Genomic DNA, 22,610 nt, shown 5'->3' on the forward strand with positions numbered 1-22,610 from the left:
CGCTGAGAACTTTGTTTTCTAAGAACCCCATGAAGATATTTGCGTATGTGGGTGCAACAGGTGTGCCCATACTTGTACCGTGTACTTGTAGGTAGTGTTCGCCATTGAACTCGAAGTAGTTCAGTTTAAGGACCAAGTCCATTAGAGCGAGTATGGTTTCCGTGTCTTTTCTGGTGTTTGTTGTAGAAAGGGTATTGCAGAGGGCTGTGATTCTGTCGTTGTGTGGGATGTTAGTATACAGTGATGTCACATCCAGCGTGGCTAGTATTGTGTCCCTACCAAATGTACGAGTGTTGTTTATATCTCTGATTATTCTGAGGAGGTGGGGTGTGTCTTGTACATGCGATGGCAGTGTTGTCGGAATATGGTTTAAATAGTGGTCCAGGAATTTCGAGAGTCTTTCTGTTGGTGTGTTGTTATTAGATACAATTGGCCTGCCGGGGATGTCAGCCGTATAGAGCTCGTTGGCGTGTACCTTGTGGATTTTGGGCAGTAAATAGAAACGACCTGCGCCTGTGTTTGATGGGGTGAGATATCTGAGGTCATCACGTGTGATGAGCTTTCGTTCGTGGAGGTCCTGTATGGTATGGGTTATTAGCGCCGTGTACTCCTTTGTTGGGTCATGGTCCAGTTTGAGGTAGTGTTGCGTATTGTTGAGTTGCCTCTGAGCTTCAGAAACATATTTATCTGTGGGCCAGATGACGATACTCCCACCCTTATCTGCGGGCTTGATAATGATATCATCTCTGTCAGCTAGCGCTTTGATGATGTCACGCTGTGTTTTAGTGAGGTTGTGACCACGCGAGCTTTGGGAAATACCGCGAAGGATGTCGTTGCTTACTTGTTTAATGTACAGGTCTAATGCGGGTTCTCGGCCGTGATTTGGTGTCCAGGTTGATGGTAGTCGGAGGTCGTTGTTGTTTTCTTGTGTTGTATGAGCGAAGAATTCTCTAAGGCGTAGCCGTCTCGCAAAGTCTGATATGTCTTTGTGGATTTCGTATTCGTTAACAGAATTGAGTGTAGGGCAGAATGTTAACCCCCTAGAGAGGACTTGTAGTTCGTCGCTGGTTAGTGAGCGTGATATATCTATTACGGTGCTTGCGTCAGCGTTTTCTCGGGGTGACTCAGCGATGTTGCGGAGAGTTGTGGTTGTGGTGCTGGAAATTATTTGTTCGGCTGCTGCGTGTGTCGTGTTAGTGGGTCCGGTATCCGTGTCGTTGTTGGAATTAGGTTTTCCGAGTTTTGAGTGTTCCTTGTTAGCTAGCTCGCGGTTGAGTTGTTGAATGTGTAGTTCGAGAGTGTTTGCCTCCGCGTCGGTGAGACTGATATTGTTCATATGGGCCTGGATCGTAGCGAGTTGCGCGTGGCACTGTTTCTTTAATATTTCTAGAAACGTACGGGCTGTGTTGTTAAGGGCTGATGCCCACTCTAGCTCTAGTTCAGGTGTCAGTTTTCCTAATGCAGGAACTGTTTTAGGGGTGAGGCCTTTAGGTACTGTGTTGTGAGCCAGGTGGTGGGTGTAGATCCGTAGATGATGTAGGTATCGGCTACGTTTCTCCATGAGTTTTCGCATTCGTAGAAAGTTCGTTGACTGCATGGTAGGCTGGTGATTAAATAGTCAACGGTGTTTTCTGCGTGATGTGCGCGTGCGTCGTGTCTGTGGGGTCGGTGGCTGTGGGGTCAGTGGCTGTGGAGACTCGCTGTGTTCCTCGATGTCATCTGTCTGTGTTTGCGTGCTTGTGGTTTTCCGTGTCACAGTTTGCGTGAACTTTGTGTGTGTGCGAGTTGTGTTCGGAGTGTTGTCGTTTGCCGCGTGTGTATGCGTGGGTGCGGTGGTCGCTGTGGTCCCCTTTGATGCCATCGTGTGTTCTGGCGTGTTTGCGGTGCTGGCACTTAAAGTGTAAGCTGGTTGATGATGTTGTGTTTGAGCGTTTGTCAGTGCAGGACGGCATCTATGAACCATTAGGTGTTTGATGTTGTGTGCCATAGCTCGTACGCCTGCGTGGTTTGGGTGGATGCCGTCCCGAGCGAGGTGTGCTTCAGCGTGGTATTCGAAAGCTGCGTGTGTGATAACCATAACGTTGGTGTGTACCTGACGCATGTGGATGAGGTGGTTGTTGACAGCGTGCGCCTTCCTGTCGAACTCGTGTAGCCATGTGTCCTGGTATATGTGTGCTCGGTGTTTGTTCTGTCTTCGGGGAAGTATCGTTGTCAGTACTATTTCAGCGCCTGGTCTGTTGTTTGTGATGAAGGAAACTAGTGCTTCGAATTCCTGGATGACATGTTGTGCTGTCGACCGTGCGATGTCGTTGGTCCCTACGTGGAGTATGAAGTGCGTGATGTTCGGTGGGGCGGCGGTTACATGTGTCATGATGTCTCGTATTTTTGCGCCGCTTGAAAAGTGTATGTGAGGTCCGTGTTCTCCGTGTGGGATGTGTTCGTGTATGTACTTGTAACAGCTATCCCCGAGGAGTGCGACATGTGAGAAAGAGAGGACGGGTTGCTTACCTCGTGAGGCCATCGGATCGTCAGTAGCGAACGTAGATGGGTAGAAATCCAGCGAACCGGTAGAATGTAGGAAGGGAGTTGCCTCAGGACAGAAGCCGCCGATATTTCGAACAGAGACTGTTCTTCTTCTGGGCACCGTCCTCATCATTGGCATGGTATTTAAGGGTTAGGTGTGACGTGTTTAAAGGTTCATGCGAATTGTGGGTCAACAGCCCGGAGGGAAGAAAGGTTCCGTACGGGTTTTTACGGCCGGAGTGAATGGCTGCTTTGTTAGAGTGTGGAGGGGATTATGTGAACGTAGTGATCTAGGCTACAGACCGGTTACAGAAAAATGGAAGGTTCAGGAACACGTGGACGAAACGGGACAACAGGCAAGAATTGGCAAGCATAGCGAAAGATAAGGAGGTTAGTGGTTACGTGGGGAAAATTCCAGAACCAGCAAAGGTTTTCTTTTTTTTTTTTTTTTTTTAATATTTGTAATGCAAAGTTGTGGCATCAAAGTAGTCCGAAACGACTGGGTCACATTTCGACCAGTTTCTTTCTCCCCCTCTTCCTCGAAAATGGCTGAAGGTTGGGGCTTAAATGTAGGCGCATTTTTCATCATTTTCCGTATCCTGAACAATATATTTTTTCAAAAAATTGGAGATGGTCAGGTTCCTTGCTTGGTCGAAATTCGCTAGAATTAGCCCGCAGTAAAACTCCCTAATAACATTTTTACGTTGCCAATGCCTTCCACGCTGGCAGTTTCACAATGTGGGAGACTAAGTGATTAAGAGAGATGTTCATCACTTGGCTTTACTGATTATGCGTTTGTGTAAATCAGGGTTGCGGAATGGGATCACCCATTCCAATTCCATTCCGAGGAATGAAGATTTGTGGTAATTCCATTCGTTTCAATTCCTCGGAATGAAAAGGTATGGTCAATTCCCACTCCTGGAATGGCTTGGCAAACCCATTTCATTCCTTTAATTCCACCAATAAAATAATTAGGACCGGAAACCGTCCTAGCTAGTCCAGCAGCGCTATAGAGATTGACATTACCCAGCACGGAAAAAGCACAAAGACAAGGTTATCTCGCCCTCCTCCTCTCCTCCCCCTCCTCTTCATTGGCATTATCATTACAGGAGTTTTCCACTAAAGTAACTGGTGCAAGTGATGTGGGGTTGCGGGCCTCACACTAGTGAAGTCAAAATCTCCATTTCATTTTTTCTGAAAACCAAACCACACCATCGCCCTTGACCGTGTGGCACCCCCATTACATTCCGCCTGCGAAAAAAGGCCTCATTCCATTCCCATTCCATTCCCAGGACAGTTTCCGCCATTCCATTCCAATTTCATTCCGGGCTCTGATAAATCTAGAATGATTCCTGAATCATTCCAACCCCGGAGTGGCAACCCAGCAACCCCGGTAAACTATGGAAAATTCGCACTCATCTTTCCCACTAAAATGCTTTGGTCCGGATATGACGGTGATCGACGTTTGTTCCGTACTGTGGTTAGTGTGTTGGCTGTGGCGTTCTATGGCTGGGCGTCCTGCCTTCGGATGAGGCACCATGTTCATCGATGTAGTGCGTCTCTGCTGACTTCGTAGCGAACTATGCTGACAGTCGCATTCCAAGGTCGGAGCCAAACGGGTCCAGGAAGAAATGTCCCCGAAAGAAATGCCCCCGGAAAAAAATGTTCCCGGAAAAAATGTCCCCTGGAAGAAATGTCCCCGGAAAAAATGTCCCCTGAGGAACATTCACTTTTGGTACGCGTGGACTGGTTGACTTCGGACGTTGACTTTTTACTAGGACGGTGTGAATATTTCGATTTTTGGAACACCGAAGCGAATAATCGTATATCCTATTCCATTTTCCAATCAAATATGGAATTCAATGTTCGAATTCCGAATCGAATTGATGTTTCTTCTAAACCGAATATATTTGAATTGTCCCGAAGCTGCACACGTAAGGCCGGCACATGGAGGGCATAAAACAGAGTGAGCGCTATATCAGCTACACTTACACTTACATATACCGTACATGTGGATATTCCAACACATGCTGTATATGTATCCGATTCGGTTATTCAACGAGTCGCTTAATTTATTCGTATGCAATTCCGTTTTAAAATGACTATTCACACATAGCATTTCTTTGCCTAGGGCGTCGCTGTGGCTGACCAGGGTCAGTTTTGGTGCATTTATTTCGTTGTTTCTTGCGCTAAAGCGGCCTGTACAGTGCATGGGGCTCCCGAGACGCAACGCGTGACACCGCCAGACATATTGAAATACATTTTCGCCTGTCAATTTTGTTGCTTTGCTCCCGGCATTTTATTTTCGTTTTTGCACATCACCCTGCACTTCGATCCGCGCACTTTTAAAAAGGAACTTGACATGCTCCTAGTCGTTCCGAATGACATCTTCTCTCCTGATTTCTTGAAACTGGGCGGCGTACGCCTTTCTGTTACACTTTGCATTTGTGTTAATTCGCAGAGAAAATGTTTTTCCGTGTTAGCGCGCGCCGCGAAGCAACTGTTGTACGCGTACGTGCTGTACGCGGTGTGCAGGCGTGGACAGAGAACAGCGGGAAGGAGGGTGACAGGGGGTTAGTATGCGTCCAGGGCCGACTTCAGGGCGAAGTGTACCAACATTCGTCTGAAAAGTCTGCGGGAAAACCCAGTGAAAACGTCACACAGCGCAGCCGGTACAGGGATTCGAACCCGCACCACCTCCCAGCCTCAGCGTGAAAGGCGATCATCCACGTGAGTATGTACAGAAAGAATGTACGTCCCGCTCTTAATTCCCTCAAACCTGAAAGGATAGTTGTGTCATCAGGCCTAAAATCTGCCGTCGCAAAATCCCGGCGTTCTGATTGCACACCAGGACATACTTCTTTGTATAAGAAGAAACAAAATAAGAATACCCCAGCCAAGTGTGCACGTTGTATCAACAAGCATGGCAATTGATTGCAGTGTATTCCCTACGCGAAATCATAAGTGAAAGTGGCCCAAGCTTTCCAAGTAAAAACACTTAATAAGTGGTTAGGTATTTTAGTATTTATTTTGAGTCCGAGCACTTCAAGACCGCCAATATTAATATCGCAACCGGGGATTTCGCAACAATTCCACGCGTACCAAAAGTGGATGTTTCTCAGGAGACATTTTTTCCGGGGACATCTTTTCTAGGGGACATTTCTTCCGGGAACATTTTTTCTGGTTCCCATCCAAAACACCGGGAAAAACCCAGTCAACAAAGTAGGTGCCGTCTGTGCTGTTCTACTGTACCACATACTATGACCGGGGTATACCATGGGCTGCGCAGTCAACGCCCACAGTCATGGACCGAACGCATGACATTATCGTCATCAACGCTGTCATATTAGACAACTAGAATCTAGACATTAGATAGATAGATAGACATTAGAACACTCGATCTAGACTATAGACAACTAGAAATTAGACAACTAGAAGAGAACTGCACAGGGACAGCACGTAAAACTCGGCATGGACATACCTGCAACGAGGCAAACGATCAGAGCGATCACCAGGATAGCCTTCATGGCAGGAGTCTTGCGGAGGTGTCCGTGAAAGGCAGTGTAGTTTCAGAGAACGACGATCGGTCTGTCACTACGGGATACCTGAGATTCTCATATATGAGTGCATCTCATTTCATCGTCCGCTCATATCAGTGTTATGTGCTTTGAAGTGTCGCCGTCCGTCTAGTCGTGATAAGCAACAATAGGAACGTAGTTTCGATACACGTGTTTCAAATTTTTGGCCAACACACAGTGGCTGTCCAAATCGATTACGAAGAAACGAAACGATATTCATGGGATTCCCTTGCGCACTTGAAGCACCGCTATATCAGGTAGCGCAGTCCAGGTATAGCCTGTCACGAGTGGCTGGGAGAAGTGACCTTGACACTTTGCCAGGAAAAAAACGAAAGTCTAACAGATTTGATACAAGTTATAGTAGCATGAAATCAACGACAGCGACAAAGCTGGTTATTTGAGCACGCTTGTCCCAAGTGCATGGGTCGCTCTGTTGATTGTGGTTCGCAGCAATATCTTCTTCGTACATGTACTCCCTAGGACGGCCCATGATGTCGTTGTTCGGTACCGTCTCCACTGCTGTTTCGGGCAACGGGAAGCCGGTACACGCGCCGCGGAATTCTTCACATGCGCTGACATGTGAACGTGCCACTTTTCCTCTGGAGCACGTGACGCCAGCGTCGCAGCCACTGATCTCTATGTATAAAGGCTGGATCGCGCATGGGAGAGGGGCTCGTGGGGCAGATGCACGCATTCGGGCCGCCATGTTGGTGGGCCCTAAAGCGATGTGTGTGCCCATAGAAAACAATGGGAGGCAACAGAGATTGTGACTATTTATTGCGCTGCAAGCGTAGATCGTTGTTTGTCATCACACAATTTTGTAAGGTGCCAGTACACTGATGTATCGTAACAGTGTTTCACAGGTGTCCTGCCTTTCGATTCTTAATTAAGTTATGTTTTGTATTCCGAAACTTAGACCGTCACTGCAGTGCAGCGCTGGGGATTGTGCTACAGCACGTTTCACAGCCAACATTTCAATAAGAAACGATGTGAGATTAACAACAACCATGTATACAACCTCCCGTGCTGCGTTCTGGACAAAAATTGTTCGAGAAAGAATGATCCCGGAAAAGATATACTCGCGTGGCAGAAAGAGATAGTTCCGTAGAATCACAGCCGTTGTTTTAGATAGGTGTATGCGTTTAGTATGATTTATATCAACCATCACTGGAGAAGGAGTCTTTTAGTGAACGACACCGGTGTCTTCGACGTAATACCTCGCATATATGGGCACGCCGAAGCAGCCCAAATAATTACTTCACGCAATTAGATCACGCTCGTTAGGACAGTTAATCAGGTAGTGATATGTAAGCTTATTCAAATTACTTAGAAAGTGGTAACACATCCTTGAGACACAAGACTTATCTCTTTTTGAGGTACAGCTCTTGTATTTTTGTTTGATTCTTCCTTCGTTTGTTCTGATTATTTGCAGGCGCGGTTGAGCCAGATTGAATGTCCTCCTGGCGTACTCACATGCTTTTGCTGAATAGAACTGCAGCGTGAGCAAAGCTGCCTAGGGACGGGGGCCTGCCATCCAGTGCTGACTTTGTCGTGTGTGTATGTGGAGCACGCTCCACAAAATGCAGCTGCACATCTGAAACTCCAATCTTTATCATCGTCATCTAAAAGGGAGCGTCGTAGCACCGCCGTGAGACTAGACACGGTTTGTGAAGATCTTCTATGACGCCTTCCGCAGATCGCACAGTTTTCTTCAGCGTCGAAGCCTCTCATAGGAACCACTTTGCATTTACTGTGACTCCCATTTTACATTTTGATGTGCGAGGGCTCTCTTGCGCTACACACGTATGGTCTGCAAATTGCAACAGGAGGATTTGGAGCTTCAAACAGTTGTGATTTTGGCCCTGGTGTACCCTGTCTGTGAAATGATATCAACTGAATCATGTCAAACGTAAACAAAACAGTGTAACACGATTTGCCTTTGTAAAGAAGATCAGTGATGATAAGTAAATAGAATATACATTTTTCAAGTTCAAGATTTATTTCTTGCACTTACGCGTTTCAAGATACAATGAACATGCAGGGAGGTTACAAAAGACTACGTTTATTGTTTTTTGACCTCCCTGCAATGACAATATATATTTCAGGAATGACAATGTACAGGTACACTCTCTAAATTTGTAGCACTCAATTTTAGGTTGGAATGAGCAATGAATAGATACTGCCCTCTTTTTATTTTCTCATATATGCCGAACTTTCAATTGAATGTGATGAAATGTGTGATAATATAATCATATATATATAAGAATAAGAATAATATAATAATAATAATAATAATAATAATAATATATAAGAATATAATATGTGATAAATGAATGTGATCAACAGTAGATGGGCGATTTCATTCAGATTCAGGCAGGGCCCTAACCTTTGGGTCTCCGATTTTTTCCGTCATTTTTTAGGGGATAGCCCCACCTGTGGCATGAACACTGGCGTTGGTCCCAGGTACCGAGACGACGTGGTAGGCGAGATATAAAATAAAGAGCGTCAGTGGTGAAAACAACGGCTGTGCTCCGAAGCGATTTCTGCCCACTTTGAAGCGATCTACTCCGGCGTCTGTAACGACCACAGCCTCCAGTCTTCTACAACCTATTCACCATGTCATAGGCTCTGGGGCTGATTAATAATTCTTGTCTCCGACGAGCGAAACCTTTTGTAAAAAATCCTAGAAAAGCCATCCCTACCGATTTTTACGCACTTTTTCTACCCATATGTCTGCGTTCGTGATTTTAGCAAAACAATGAGCTACAAGTTAAACGAAAGCCTAATTTCCGCTCTGTTCAACGATGTGCAGCAAAATTCTCTATCCTGTTTCGTTTCGATAAAATTTGCGCCGCAGCTGTCAGAGGTACGAAAATTTTGTCGAAGTTCGCGAGGCGCGTGCGTAAAAAGGCCATGATGGATTTATAAACAAAAAATTCTGGTTCACGACGAATACCTTAGCTTTCTTTCGACATACAATTCATGGTTGCTAAAAGCTTGGTGACTGAGTTACAGCGCTCACAAACTGCCATACTTCGCCACGCCCGACGGACCGGCGTACTTCGCCGTCACTTGAAGTTTTCAAGCATGTGCATTCACCACAAGTTTATAAAAGCTGGTGCATGAGCCACAATACACCTACCACCAACAGTGGGTCTGGACTTCATAAGGCAAATTAATCGTGCAGTTCTCCGCAAAATCGAAGTGAAGGACAGTGTGTCGGAGCCTTGGGAAAGATTTCTCATTCCAAATGGCCTTGCTCTGAATGTTGCGAATGTGGTCGTGCTTTATGAAGAGTGCAACCCCCTTGAGGAGCTCCTTGACGAATGCGCGACCGCTCATCGTCTTTCTTATGAGGTCGCCGGACTCCCACAACGCGAGAACAACTTCATCTTCTGCACTTATTTGTAAAGTCTTCACTGTTAACTTTTTAGCTCCGGCGCATGCTTGGCACTCCTGGAACAGGCATGCTTCACTTGGTGGGTCACATAAACACATTAGTTTAATGCTGTCTTTACACAGATCACGTGCAGAGATTGTGTTCACGGCAATAACGACAAGTTCGAAGTTGGCACAGTACGTGCAAACACACTGAAACTGATGGGGTGTCACTCGAACCCATTTCGGCCGAAGTGTGTAAAACTTGGTCAACCCTAGCTTATCGGTGTGGTCGTTTTTGAACATGTGGTACGTTTCTCTTATGGATCTCGTCATGAATCGCTTTACAACTGCTTGCTTTTCCCCGTCCTGCCGTATGTGAATGACATCTTTCTTATTCGGGCTCCCTTAAAGGTTGTGCTGCGTACATCCCAAGACAAAGAAAGAGAAAAATCAGACACTACGAACCCGCATACGAGCTCGTATTGACCCCATTCGACTTGTTCGTTTCTTTCCCTCATTTCTTTATTATTTATTGTTTGCTAAGTGGAATGCTTCTGAAGTGAATATATATTCGTTATGAACTGGTAGGTGTATTCTGGCTCATGCACCAGCTTTTATAAACTTGTGGTGAATGTACATGCTTGAAAACTGCAAGTGACGGCGAAGTACGCCGGTCCGTCGGGCGTGGCGAAGTATGGCAGTTTGTGAGCGCTGTAACTCAGTCAGCAAGCTTTTAGCAACCATGAATTGTATGTCGAAAGAAAGCTAAGGTATTTGTCGTGAACCAGAATTTTTTGTTCATAAATCCATCATGGCCTTTTTACGCACGCGCCTCGCGAACTTTGACAAAATTTTCGTACCTCTGACAGCTGCGGCGCAAATTTTATCGAAACGAAACAGGATAGAGAATTGTGCTGCACATCGTTGAACAGAGCGAAAATTAGGCTTTCGTTTAACTTGTAGCTCATTGTTTTGCTAAAATCACGAACGCAGACATATGGGTAGAAAAAGTGCGTAAAAATCGGAAGGGATGGCTTTTCTAGGATTTTTTACAAAAGGTTTCGCTCGTCGGAGACAAGAATTATTAATCAGCCCCAGAGCCTATGACATGGTGAATAGGTTGTAGAAGACTGGAGGCTGTGGTCGTTACAGACGCCGGAGTAGATCGCTTCAAAGTGGGCAGAAATCGCTTCGGAGCACAGCCGTTGTTTTCACCCCTGACGCTCTTTATTTTATATCTCGCCTACCACGTCGTCTCGGTACCTGGGACCAACGCCAGTGTTCATGCCACAGGTGGGGCTATCCCCTAAAAAATGACGGAAAAAATCGGAGACCCAAAGGTTAGGGCCCTGCCTGAATATGAATGAAATCGCCCAGATGTAAACAACAACACTAGCCAGAGAAGTCCATTCTCAAGAAATAATGTTCTTCTTATAGCATATGTGCATGCCTGTTAACATTAACGCTTATTAAACAATGATCACAGTTCGCTGACACGTTTTAATTTCTGAGAGTGTACTGTAGAGGCGGGTTAGATCTACAACAGTTATTACAACATATTATATACTATGAATACTTTGAAAAATCTCATGACATATATGCTTTTACTTTTTGGAGGTGCTGTGGTAAGCAAAGTTTGTGGGCACTGCACGGGATCTGCACGAATTTCTTGAGTATGTCGAGGCAGCTGTGAAAGAACCTGTATTGATGATTATTATTCCAATTTTTATGGTGCATCGACAACAAAGGTCATAATACGTCAATCAGTAATTACAAGAAGTTGCCATGTTCGCTGCGGCGACTGTTTTGGATACAGTAAGATGGCGGCCGGTTGCCGCACGCTCGCGCTCCCTATCCGCGATCCAGCCTTTTACAATCGAGATCAGTGGTCGCAGCCGACGTGACTCTCCGAAACGACCGATCTGCATCACCCGCCTTTTTCCCCTTCCTTCGCTTTATCCACGTGATCTCCAGACGGCAGTCGAAGAAAACTGGTGTTTCAGCGGCTACTAAATGCGAGCGAACTACGCACGTCCAGAGAAACACTTCCTCACCTATTTTACCTCTTCTCTGCCCGCGTCACCTTGAACGTTACCTCAACGAACTGTTACCTTCGTAATGGGGAGTACAGGCCAAGTTGCCACTGGGGAGCAAGCAAAGCTTGTCTATTGCTGAGTTGATAGGTAACGACTTTCATAGTCCCATGCCACCATCCCATCGAGACGGCGTTGTTTGGCGTCGGGACCGTGTAGTTCTTTGTAGTTTTCGGTGTCTACGTTGAAAGGGGGAATTCGGCACGCTCTTGACATTGGTGGTGTATAAAAGTAACCTTTACTTGGCAAATTTCCGAGTTCGATTCGCAAACATTTACATGAGTAAACTTAGGTTACATGGCATGCACATCAGGTGGTGGCAAAAACCTAGTAAGAACAAATGCCGTTGACCGCATGATTCGATGTGGCAGAGTTATTTTATTAAAATTCAATTACCCGTTTTCTGGGGCGCCCTGTATATATATATATATATCAGGAAAAAATCTGCTGGAGCTCCTTGGCTGCACGTATAGCATATGTTTTGTAAGTGCTCAAACTTCGCCGTGCCAGTACTATAGGCAGCTGTTTCGGCCTTATTGGGCCACCGTCAGCAGTACGCAAGCAATCAAAGTTTGCGCAGATGGCGTCAGAAGGTCACGTAACACGTGATTCCTCCCGTCAGGGTGAGCTAACTCACCGCTTAAAGCCCAGTGCACAGCCAGTGAAGTATATTGTGAAAAAAATAGCCAGAGTTCTTCGGCTGCACGCATGGCATATGTTTGTAAGTGCTCAAACGTCGCCACGCCAGTACTGGGCAGCTGTTTCGGCCTTATTGGGCCATCGTCAGCAGTACGCAGGCAGTCAACGTTTGCGCATATGTCGCCAGAAGGTAATGTAGCACGTGATTCCTCCCGTCATGGTGAGCTAACTCACCACTTAAAGCCCACTGCAAAGCCAGTGAAGCATATTGTGAAAAAAAAAATAGCCAGAGTTCTTCGGCTGCACGCATGGCATATGTTTAGAAGTGTTCAAACGTCGCCACGCCAGTACTGGACAGCTGTTTCGGCCTTATTGGGCCATCGTGAGCAGTACGCAGGCAGTCAACGTTGGCGCATATGTCGCCAGAAGGTTATGTAGCACGTGATTCCTCCCGTCAGCGTGAGCTAACTACCACTTAAAGCCCAGTGCAAAGCCAGTGAAGTATATTGTGAAAAAATAGCCAGAACTCTTTGGCTGCACGCAGGGCATATGTTTGCAAATGCTCAAACGTCGCCACGCCAGTACTGGAGAGCTGTTTCGGCCTTATTGGGCCATCGTCAGCAGTACGCAGGCAGTCAACGTTGGCGCATATGTCGCCAGAAGGTTATGTAGCACGTGATTCCTCTGGTCAGCATGAGTTAACTACCACTTAAAGCCCAGTGCAAAGCCAGTGAAGTATATTCTGAAAAAATAGCCAGAACTCTTTGGCTGCACGCATGGCATATGTTTGGAAGTGCTCAAACGTCGCAACGCCAGTACTGGACAGCTGTTTCGGCCTTATTGGGCCATCGTGAGCAGTACGCAGGCAGTCAACGTTGGCGCATATGTCGCCAGAAGGTTATGTAGCACGTGATTCCTCCCGTCAGCGTGAGCTAACTACCACTTAAAGCCCAGTGCAAAGCCAGTGAAGTATATTGTGAAAAAATAGCCAGAACTCTGGCTGCACGCATGGCGTACGTTTGGAAGTGCTCAAACGTCGCCACGCCAGTACTGGACAGCTGTTTCGGCCTTATTGGGCCATCGTGAGCAGTACGCAGGCAGTCAACGTTGGCGCATATGTCGCCAGAAGGTTATGTAGCACGTGATTCCTCCCGTCAGCGTGAGCTAACTACCACTTAAAGCCCAGTGCAAAGCCAGTGAAGTATATTGTGAAAAAAATAGCCAGAACTCTTTGGCTGCACGCATGGCATATGTTTGGAAGTTCTCAAACGTCGCCACGCCAGTACTGGAGAGCTGTTTCGGCCTTATTGGGCCATCGTGAGCAGTACGCAGGCAGTCAACGTTGGCGCATATGTCGCCAGAAGGTTTGTAGCACGTGATTCTTCCCGTCAGCGTGAGCTAACTACCACTTAAAGCCCAGTGCAAAGGCAGTGAAATATATTGTAAAAAATAGCCAGAACTCTTTGGCTGCACGCATGGCATATGTTTGGAAGTGCTCAAACGTCGCCACGCCAGTACTAGACAGCTGTTTCGGCCTTATTGGGCCATCGTGAGCAGTACGCAGGCAGTCAACGTTGGCGCATATGTCGCCAGAAGGTTATGTAGCACGTGATTCCTCCCGTCAGCGTGAGCTAACTACCACTTAAAGCCCAGTGCAAAGCCAGTGAAGTATATTGTGAAAAAATAGCCAGAACTCTGGCTGCACGCATGGCGTATGTTTGGAAGTGCTCAAACGTCGCCACGCCAGTACTGGACAGCTGTTTCGGCCTTATTGGGCCATCGTGAGCAGTACGCAGGCAGTCAACGTTGGCGCATATGTCGCCAGAAGGTTTGTAGCACGTGATTCCTCCCGTCAGCGTGAGCTAACTACCACTTAAAGCCCAGTGCAAAGGCAGTGAAGTATATTGTAAAAAAATAGCCAGAACTCTTTGGCTGCACGCATGGCATATGTTTGGAAGTGCTCAAACGTCGCCACGCCAGTACTGGACAGCTGTTTCGGCCTTATTGGGCCATCGTGAGCAGTACGCAGGCAGTCAACGTTGGCGCATATGTCGCCAGAAGGTTATGTAGCACGTGATTTCTCCCGTCAGAGTGAGCTAACTACCACTTAAAGCCCAGTGCAAAGCCAGTGAAGTATATTGTGAAAAAATAGCCAGAACTCTTTGGCTGCACGCATGGCATATGTTTGGAAGTGCTCAAACGTCGCCACGCCACTACTGGACAGCTGTTTCGGCCTTATTGGGCCATCGTGAGCAGTACGCAGGCAGTCAACGTTGGCGCATATGTCGCCAGAAGGTTATGTAGCACGTGATTCCTCCCGTCAGCGTGAGCTAACTACCAGTTAAAGCCCAGTGCAAAGCCAGTGAAGTATATTGTGAAAAAATAGCCACAGCTCTTTGGCTGCACGCATGGCATATGTTTGGAAGTGCTCAAACGTCGCCACGCCAGTACTGGAGAGCTGTTTCGGCCTTATTGGGCCATCGTGAGCAGTACGCAGGCAGTCAACGTTGGCGCATATGTCGCCAGAAGGTTTGTAGCACGTGATTCCTCCCGTCAGCGTGAGCTAACTACCACTTAAAGCCCAGTGCAAAGGCAGTGAAGTATATTGTAAAAAAATAGCCAGAACTCCTTGGCTGCACGCATGGCATATGTTTGGAAGTGCTCAAACGTCGCCACGCCAGTACTGGACAGCTGTTTCGGCCTTATTGGGCCATCGTGAGCAGTACGCAGGCAGTCAACGTTGGCGCATATGTCGCCAGAAGGTTATGTAGCACGTGATTCCTCCCGTCAGCGTGAGCTAACTACCACTTAACGCCCAGTGCAAAGCCAGTGAAGTATATTGTGAAAAAGTAGCCAGAACTCTTTGGCTGCACGCATGGCATATGTTTGGAAGTGCTCAAACGTCGCCACGCCAGTACTGGAGAGCTGTTTCGGCCTTATTGGGCCATCGTGAGCAGTACGCAGGCAGTCAACGTTGGCGCATATGTCGCCAGAAGGTTTGTAGCACGTGATTCCTCCCGTCAGCGTGAGCTAACTACCACTTAAAGCCCAGTGCAAAGCCAGTGAAGTATATTGTGAAAAAATAGCCAGAACTCGTTGGCTGCACGCATGGCATATGTTTGGAAGTGCTGAAACGTCGCCACGCCAGTACTGGAGAGCTGTTTCGGCCTTATTGGGCCATCGTGAGCAGTACGCAGGCAGTCAACGTTGGCGCATATGTCGCCAGAAGGTTATGTAGCACGTGATTCCTCCCGTCAGCGTGAGCTAACTACCACTTAAAGCCCAGTGCAAAGCCAGTGAAGTATATTGTGAAAAAATAGCCAGAACTCTTTGGCTGCACGCATGGCGTATGTTTGGAAGTGCTCAAACGTCGCCACGGCAGTACTGGACAGCTGTTTCGGCCTTATTGGGCCATCGTGAGCAGTACGCAGGCAGTCAACGTTGGCGCATATGTCGCCAGAAGGTTATGTAGCACGTGATTCCTCCCGTCAGCGTGAGCTAACTACCACTTAAAGCCCAGTGCAAAGCCAGTGAAGTATATTGTGAAAAAATAGCCAGAACTCTTTGGCTGCACGCATGGCATATGTTTGGAAGTGCTCAAACGTCGCAACGCCAGTACTGGACAGCTGTTTCGGCCTTATTGGGCCATCGTGAGCAGTACGCAGGCAGTCAACGTTGGCGCATATGTCGCCAGAAGGTTACGTAGCACGTGATTCCTCCCGTCAGCGTGAGCTAACTACCACTTAAAGCCCAGTGCAAAGGCAGTGAAGTATATTGTAAAAAAATAGCCAGAACTCTTTGGCTGCACGCATGGCATATGTTTGGAAGTTTTAAAACGTCGCCACACCAGTACTGGACAGCTGTTTCGGCCTTATTGGGCCATCGTCACCAGTACGCAGGCAGTCAACGTTGGTGCATGTGTCGACAGAAGGTAATGTAGCACGTGATTCCTCCCATATGGGTGAGCTAACCCACCACTTAAAGCTCGGTGCAAAGCCAGTGTAGTATGTTAGTGAAAAAATAGCCAGAGCTCTTTGGCTGCTCGCATGGCATATGTTTGTAAGTGCTCAAACGCCGCCACGCTAGTACTGGACAGCTGTTTCGGCTTATTGGGCCATCGTCAGCAGTACGCAGGTAGTCAACGTTGGCGCATATGGCGCCAGAAGGTTTGTAGCACGTGATTCCTCCCGTCAGCGTGAGCTAACTACCACTTAAAGCCCAGTGCAAAGCTAGTGAAGCATATTGTGAAAAAATAGCCAGAACTCTTTGGCTGCACGCAGGGCATATGTTTGCAAATGCTCAAACGTCGCCACGCCAGTACTGGAGAGCTGTTTCGGCCTTATTGGGCCGTCGTCAGCAGTACGCAGGTAGTCAACGTTGGCGCATATGGCGTCAAAAGGTTTGTAGCACGTGATTCCTCCCGTCAGCGTGAGCTAACTACCACTTATAGCCCAGTGCAAAGCCAGTGAAGTATATTGTGAAAAAATAGCCAGAGCTCTTTGGCTGCACGCATGGCATATGTTTGTAAGTGCTCAAACGTCGCGACGACAGTACTGGACAGCTGTTTTGGCCTTATTGGGCCATCGTCAGCAGTACGCAGGCAGTCAACGTTGGCGCATATGTAGCCAGAAGGTTTCTAGCACGTGATTCCTCCAGTCTGCGTGAGCGAACTACAACTTAAAGCCCAGTGCAAAGCCAGTGAAGTATATTGTGAAAAAAATAGCCAGAGCTCTTTGGCTGCACGCATGGCATATGTTTGTAAGTGGTCAAAGGTCGCCACGCCAGTACTGGAGAGCTGTTTCGGCCTATTGGGCTATCGTCAGCAGTACGCAGGCAGTCAACGTTTGCGCAGATGTCGCCAGAAGGTTACGTAGCACGTGATTCCTCCCAGCAGGGTGAGCTAACTACCACTTATTTTTATTTATTTATTTATTTATATACCTTAAGTGCCATTGCTATGGCATTACATAAGGGGGAAACAATAGGAAAAGGATACATATAAAAAAACACGACAATCACAAGAAAGTACAACCATAAAGCTATTACCTACTCTAAGTACAATCTCTCACAGGCCCTACTAAAAGTATCAATGTTATTATTCATGACAACCTCTTCAGGCAAAGAATTCCAATCACGGATGCCCGTCTGAAGAGGGGAATTATAGAAATAATCTGTCATGCCAAATGTCGTCTTAAGCTTGTGATGGTGGTCAAGACGGGCCGATAAGTGATAAGTACTTAAAGCCCAGTGCAAAGCCAGTGAAGTATATTGTGAAAAAAATAGCCAGAGCTCTTTGGCTGCACGCATGGCATATGTTTGTAAGTGGTCAAAGGTCGCCACGCCAGTACTGGACAGCTGTTTCGGCCTTATTGGGCCATCGTCAGCAGTACGCAGGCAGTCCACGTTTGCGCAGATGTCGCCAGAAGGTTACGTAGCACGTGATTCCTCCCGTCAGGGTGAGCTAACTCACCACTTAAAGCCCAGTGCAAAGCCAGTGAAGTATATTGTGAAAAAATAGCCAGAGCTCTTTGGCTGCACGCATGGCATATGTTTGTAAGTGGTCAAAGGTCGCCACGCCAGTACTGGATAGCTGTTTCGGCCTTATTGGGCCATCGTCAGCAGTACGCAGGCAGTCCACGTTTGCGCAGATGTCGCCAGAAGGTTACGTAGCACGTGATTCCTCCCGTCAGGGTGATCTAACTCACCACTTAAAGCCCAGTGCAAAGCCAGTGTAGTATATTAGTGAAAAAATAGCCAGAGCTCTTTGACTGGTCGCATGCCATATGCTTGTAAGTGCTCAAACGTTGCCACGCCAGTACTGGACAGCGTTCTCGGCCTTATTGGGCCATCGTGAGCTGTACGCAGGCAGTCGACGTTGACGCATATGTCGCCAGAAGGTTATGTAGCACGTGATTTCCCTCGTCAGCGTGAGCTAACTACCACTTAAAGCCCAGTGCAAAGCCAGTGAAGTATATTGTGAAAAAAATAGCCAGAGCTCTTTGGCTACACGCATGGCATATGTTTGTAAGTGGTCAAAGGTCGCCACGCCAGTACTGGACAGCTGTTTCGGCCTTATTGGGCCATCGTGAGCAGTACGCAGGCAGTCAACGTTTGCGCAGATGTCGCCAGAAGGTTACGTAGCACGTGATTCCTCCCGTCAGGGTGAGCTAACTCACCACTTAAAGCCCAGTGCAAAGCCAGTGAAGTATATTGTAAAAAAAAATAGCCAGATCTCTTTGGCTGCACGCATGGCATATGTTTGTAAGTGCTCAAAAGTCGCCACGCCAGTACTGGACAGCTATTTCGGCCTTATTAAGCCATCGTCAGCACTACGCAGGCAGTCAAAGTTTACGCAGATGTCGCCAGAAAGTTACGTAGCACGTGTTTCCTCCCGTCAGGGTGAGCAAACTCACCACTTAAAGCCCAGTGCAAAGCCAGTGAAGTATATTGTGAAAAAATAGCCAGAACTCTTTCGCTGCACGCAGGGCATATGTTTGCAAATGCTCAAACGTCGCCACGCCAGTACTGGAGAGCTGTTTCGGCCTTATTGGGCCATCGTCAGCAGTACGCAGGCAGTCCACGTAGGCGCATATGGCGCCAGAAGGTTTGTAGCACGTGATTCCTCCCGTCAGCGTGAGCTAACTACCACTTATAGCTCAGTGCAAAGCCAGTGAAGTATATTGTGAAAACGATAGCCAGAGCTCTTTGGCTGCACGCATGGCATATGTTTGTAAGTGCTGAAACGTCGCCACGCCGGTACTGGACAGCTGTTTTGGCCTTATCGGGCCACCGTCAGCAGTACGCAGGCAATCAACGTGTGCGCAGATGTCGCCATAAGGTTACGTAGCACGTGATTCCTCCCATCAGGGTGAGCTAACGCATCACTTAAAGCCCAGTGCAAAGCCAGTGTAGTATATTAGTGAAAAAATAGCCAGAGCTCTTTGGCTGCTCGCATGGCATATGTTTGTAAGTGCTCAAACGTCGCCACGCCAGTACCGGACAGCTGTTTCGGCTTATTGGGCCATCGTCAGCAGTACGCAGGTCGTCAACGTTGGCGCATATGGCGCCAGAAGGTTTGTAGCACGTGATTCCTCCCGTCAGCGTGAGGTAACTACCACTTATAGCCCAGTGCAAAGCCATTGAAGTATATTGTGAAAAAAAAAATAGCCAGAGCTCTTTGGCTGCACGCATGGCATATGTTTGTAAGTGCTCAAACGTCGCGACGCCAGTACTGGACAGCTGTTTTGGACTTATTGGGTCATCGTCAGCAGTACGCAGGCAGTCAACGTTGGCGCATATGTCGCCAGAAGGTTTGTAGCACGTGATTCCTCCAGTCTGCGTGAGCGAACTACAACTTAAATCCCAGTGAAAGCCAGTGAAGTATATTGTGAAAAAAAAATAGCCAGAGCTGTTTGGCTGCACGCATGGCATATGTTCGTAAGTGGTCAAAGGTCGCCACGCCAGTACTGGACAGCTGTTTCGGCCTTATTGGGCCATCGTGAGCAGTACGCAGGCAGTCAACGTTTGCGCAGATGTCGCCAGAAGGTTACGTAGCACGTGATGCCTCCCGTCAGGGTGAGCTAACTCACCACTTAAAGCCCAGTGCAAAGCCAGTGAAGTATATTGTAAAAAAAAATAGCCAGATCTCTTTGGCTGCACGCATGGCATATGTTTGTAAGTGCTCAAAAGTCGCCACGCCAGTACTGGACAGCTATTTCGGCCTTATTAAGCCATCGTCAGCACTACGCAGGCAGTCAAAGTTTACGCAGATGTCGCCAGAAAGTTACGTAGCACGTGTTTCCTCCCGTCAGGGTGAGCAAACTCACCACTTAAAGCCCAGTGCAAAGCCAGTGAAGTATATTGTGAAAAAATAGCCAGAACTCTTTCGCTGCACGCAGGGCATATGTTTGCAAATGCTCAAACGTCGCCACGCCAGTACTGGAGAGCTGTTTCGGCCTTATTGGGCCATCGTCAGCAGTACGCAGGCAGTCAACGTTTGCGCAGATGTCGCCAGAGGGTTACGTAGCACATGATTCCTCCCATCAGGGTGAGCTAACTCGCCACTTAAAGCCCAGTGCAAAGCCAGTGTAGTATATCAGTGAAAAAAATAGCCAGAGCTCTTTGGCTGCTCGCATGGCATATGTTTGTAAGTGCTCAAACGTCGCCACGCCAGTACTGGAGAGCTGTTTCGGCCTTATTGGGCCATCGTCAGCAGTACGCAGGTAGTCCACGTAGGCGCATATGGCGCCAGAAGGTTTGTAGCACGTGATTCCTCCCGTCAGCGTGAGCTAACTACCACTTATAGCTCAGTGCAAAGCCAGTGAAGTATATTGTGAAAACGATAGCCAGAGCTCTTTGGCTGCACGCATGGCATATGTTTGTAAGTGCTGAAACGTCGCCACGCCGGTACTGGACAGCTGTTTTGGCCTTATCGGGCCACCGTCAGCAGTACGCAGGCAATCAACGTGTGCGCAGATGTCGCCATAAGGTTACGTAGCACGTGATTCCTCCCATCAGGGTGAGCTAACGCATCACTTAAAGCCCAGTGCAAAGCCAGTGTAGTATGTTAGTGAAAAAATAGCCAGAGCTCTTTGGCTGCTCGCATGGCATATGTTTGTAAGTGCTCAAACGTCGCCACGCCAGTACCGGACAGCTGTTTCGGCTTATTGGGCCATCGTCAGCAGTACGCAGGTCGTCAACGTTGGCGCATATGGCGCCAGAAGGTTTGTAGCACGTGATTCCTCCCGTCAGCGTGAGGTAACTACCACTTATAGCCCAGTGCAAAGCCATTGAAGTATATTGTGAAAAAAAAAATAGCCAGAGCTCTTTGGCTGCACGCATGGCATATGTTTGTAAGTGCTCAAACGTCGCGACGCCAGTACTGGACAGCTGTTTTGGACTTATTGGGTCATCGTCAGCAGTACGCAGGCAGTCAACGTTGGCGCATATGTCGCCAGAAGGTTTGTAGCACGTGATTCCTCCAGTCTGCGTGAGCGAACTACAACTTAAAGCCCAGTGAAAGCCAGTGAAGTATATTGTGAAAAAAAAAAAAATAGCCAGAGCTGTTTGGCTGCACGCATGGCATATGTTCGTAAGTGGTCAAAGGTCGCCACGCCAGTACTGGACAGCTGTTTCGGCCTTATTGGGCCATCGTCAGCAGTACGCAGGCAGTCAACGTTTGCGCAGATATTGGCTGAAGGTTACGTAGCACGTGATTCATCCCGTCAGGGTGAGCTAACTCACCACTTAAAGCCCAGTGCAAAGCCAGTGAAGTATATTGTGAAAAAAATAGCCAGAGCTCTTTGGCTGCACGCATGACATATGTTTGTAAGTGGTCAAAGGTCGCCACGCCAGTACTGGAGAGCTGTTTCGGCCTTATTGGGCTATCGTCAGCAGTACGCAGGTCAACGTTTGCGCAGATGTCGCCAGAAGGTTACGTAGCACGTGATTCCTCCCATCAGAGTGAGCTAACTCATCACTTAAAGCCCAGTGCAAAGCCAGTGTAGTATATCAGTGAAAAAAATAGCCAGAGCTATTTGGCTGGTCGCATGGCATATGTTTGTAAGTGCTCAAACGTCGCCACGCCAGTACTGGACAGCTGTTTCGGCCTTATTAAACCATCGTCAGCACAACGCAGGCAGTCAACGTTTGCGCTGATGTCGCCAGAAAGTTACGTAGCACGTGATTCCTCCCATCAGGGTGAGCTAACTACCACTTATAGCCCAGTGCAAAGCCAGTGAAGTATATTGTGAAAAAAATAGCCAGAGCCGGCTGCACGCATGGCATATGTTTGTAAATGGTCAAAGGTCGCCACGCCAGTACTGGACAGCTGTTTCGGCCTTATTGGGTCATCGTCAGCAGTACGTAGGCAGTCAACGTTTGCGCAGATGTCGCCAGAAGGTTACGTAGCACGTGATTCCTCCCATCAGGGTGAGCTAACTCACCACTTAAAGCCCAGTGCAAAGCCAGTGAAGTATATTGTGAAAAAAATAGCCAGAGCTCTTTGGCTGCACGCATGGCATATGTTTGTAAGTGCTCAAACGTCGCCACGCCAGTACTGGACAGCTGTTTCAGCCTTATTAAGCAAAACTTGCAAAGCCAGTGAAGTATAGCCAGTGTCACTCTCCTGCGCCCGGGTGACGAGCTCCAAGTAGAGCGAAATAGCTGTCCTCGACTGGGAGTGCACGATCAAATTGTAAACATATCCCTATTGAAAAATACTTCCGAAAATCTTACAAAAGAAATCTCTCAGACCGCTGAAGAAATTTCTATGAGGTTATGAGACTAAATCTTACAAAATTTCTCTCAGAGTTTCTTACAGGGATCCTGTAGGATTCCAGGGAGGCTTTCCTACAGGATTTCTTACAGGGTGGCCTGTGAGGCTTTCTCAATGGAT

Source organism: Ornithodoros turicata, chromosome 1 (genome assembly GCF_037126465.1).
Source record: "Ornithodoros turicata isolate Travis chromosome 1, ASM3712646v1, whole genome shotgun sequence".
NCBI lineage: Eukaryota > Metazoa > Arthropoda > Arachnida > Ixodida > Argasidae > Ornithodoros > Ornithodoros turicata.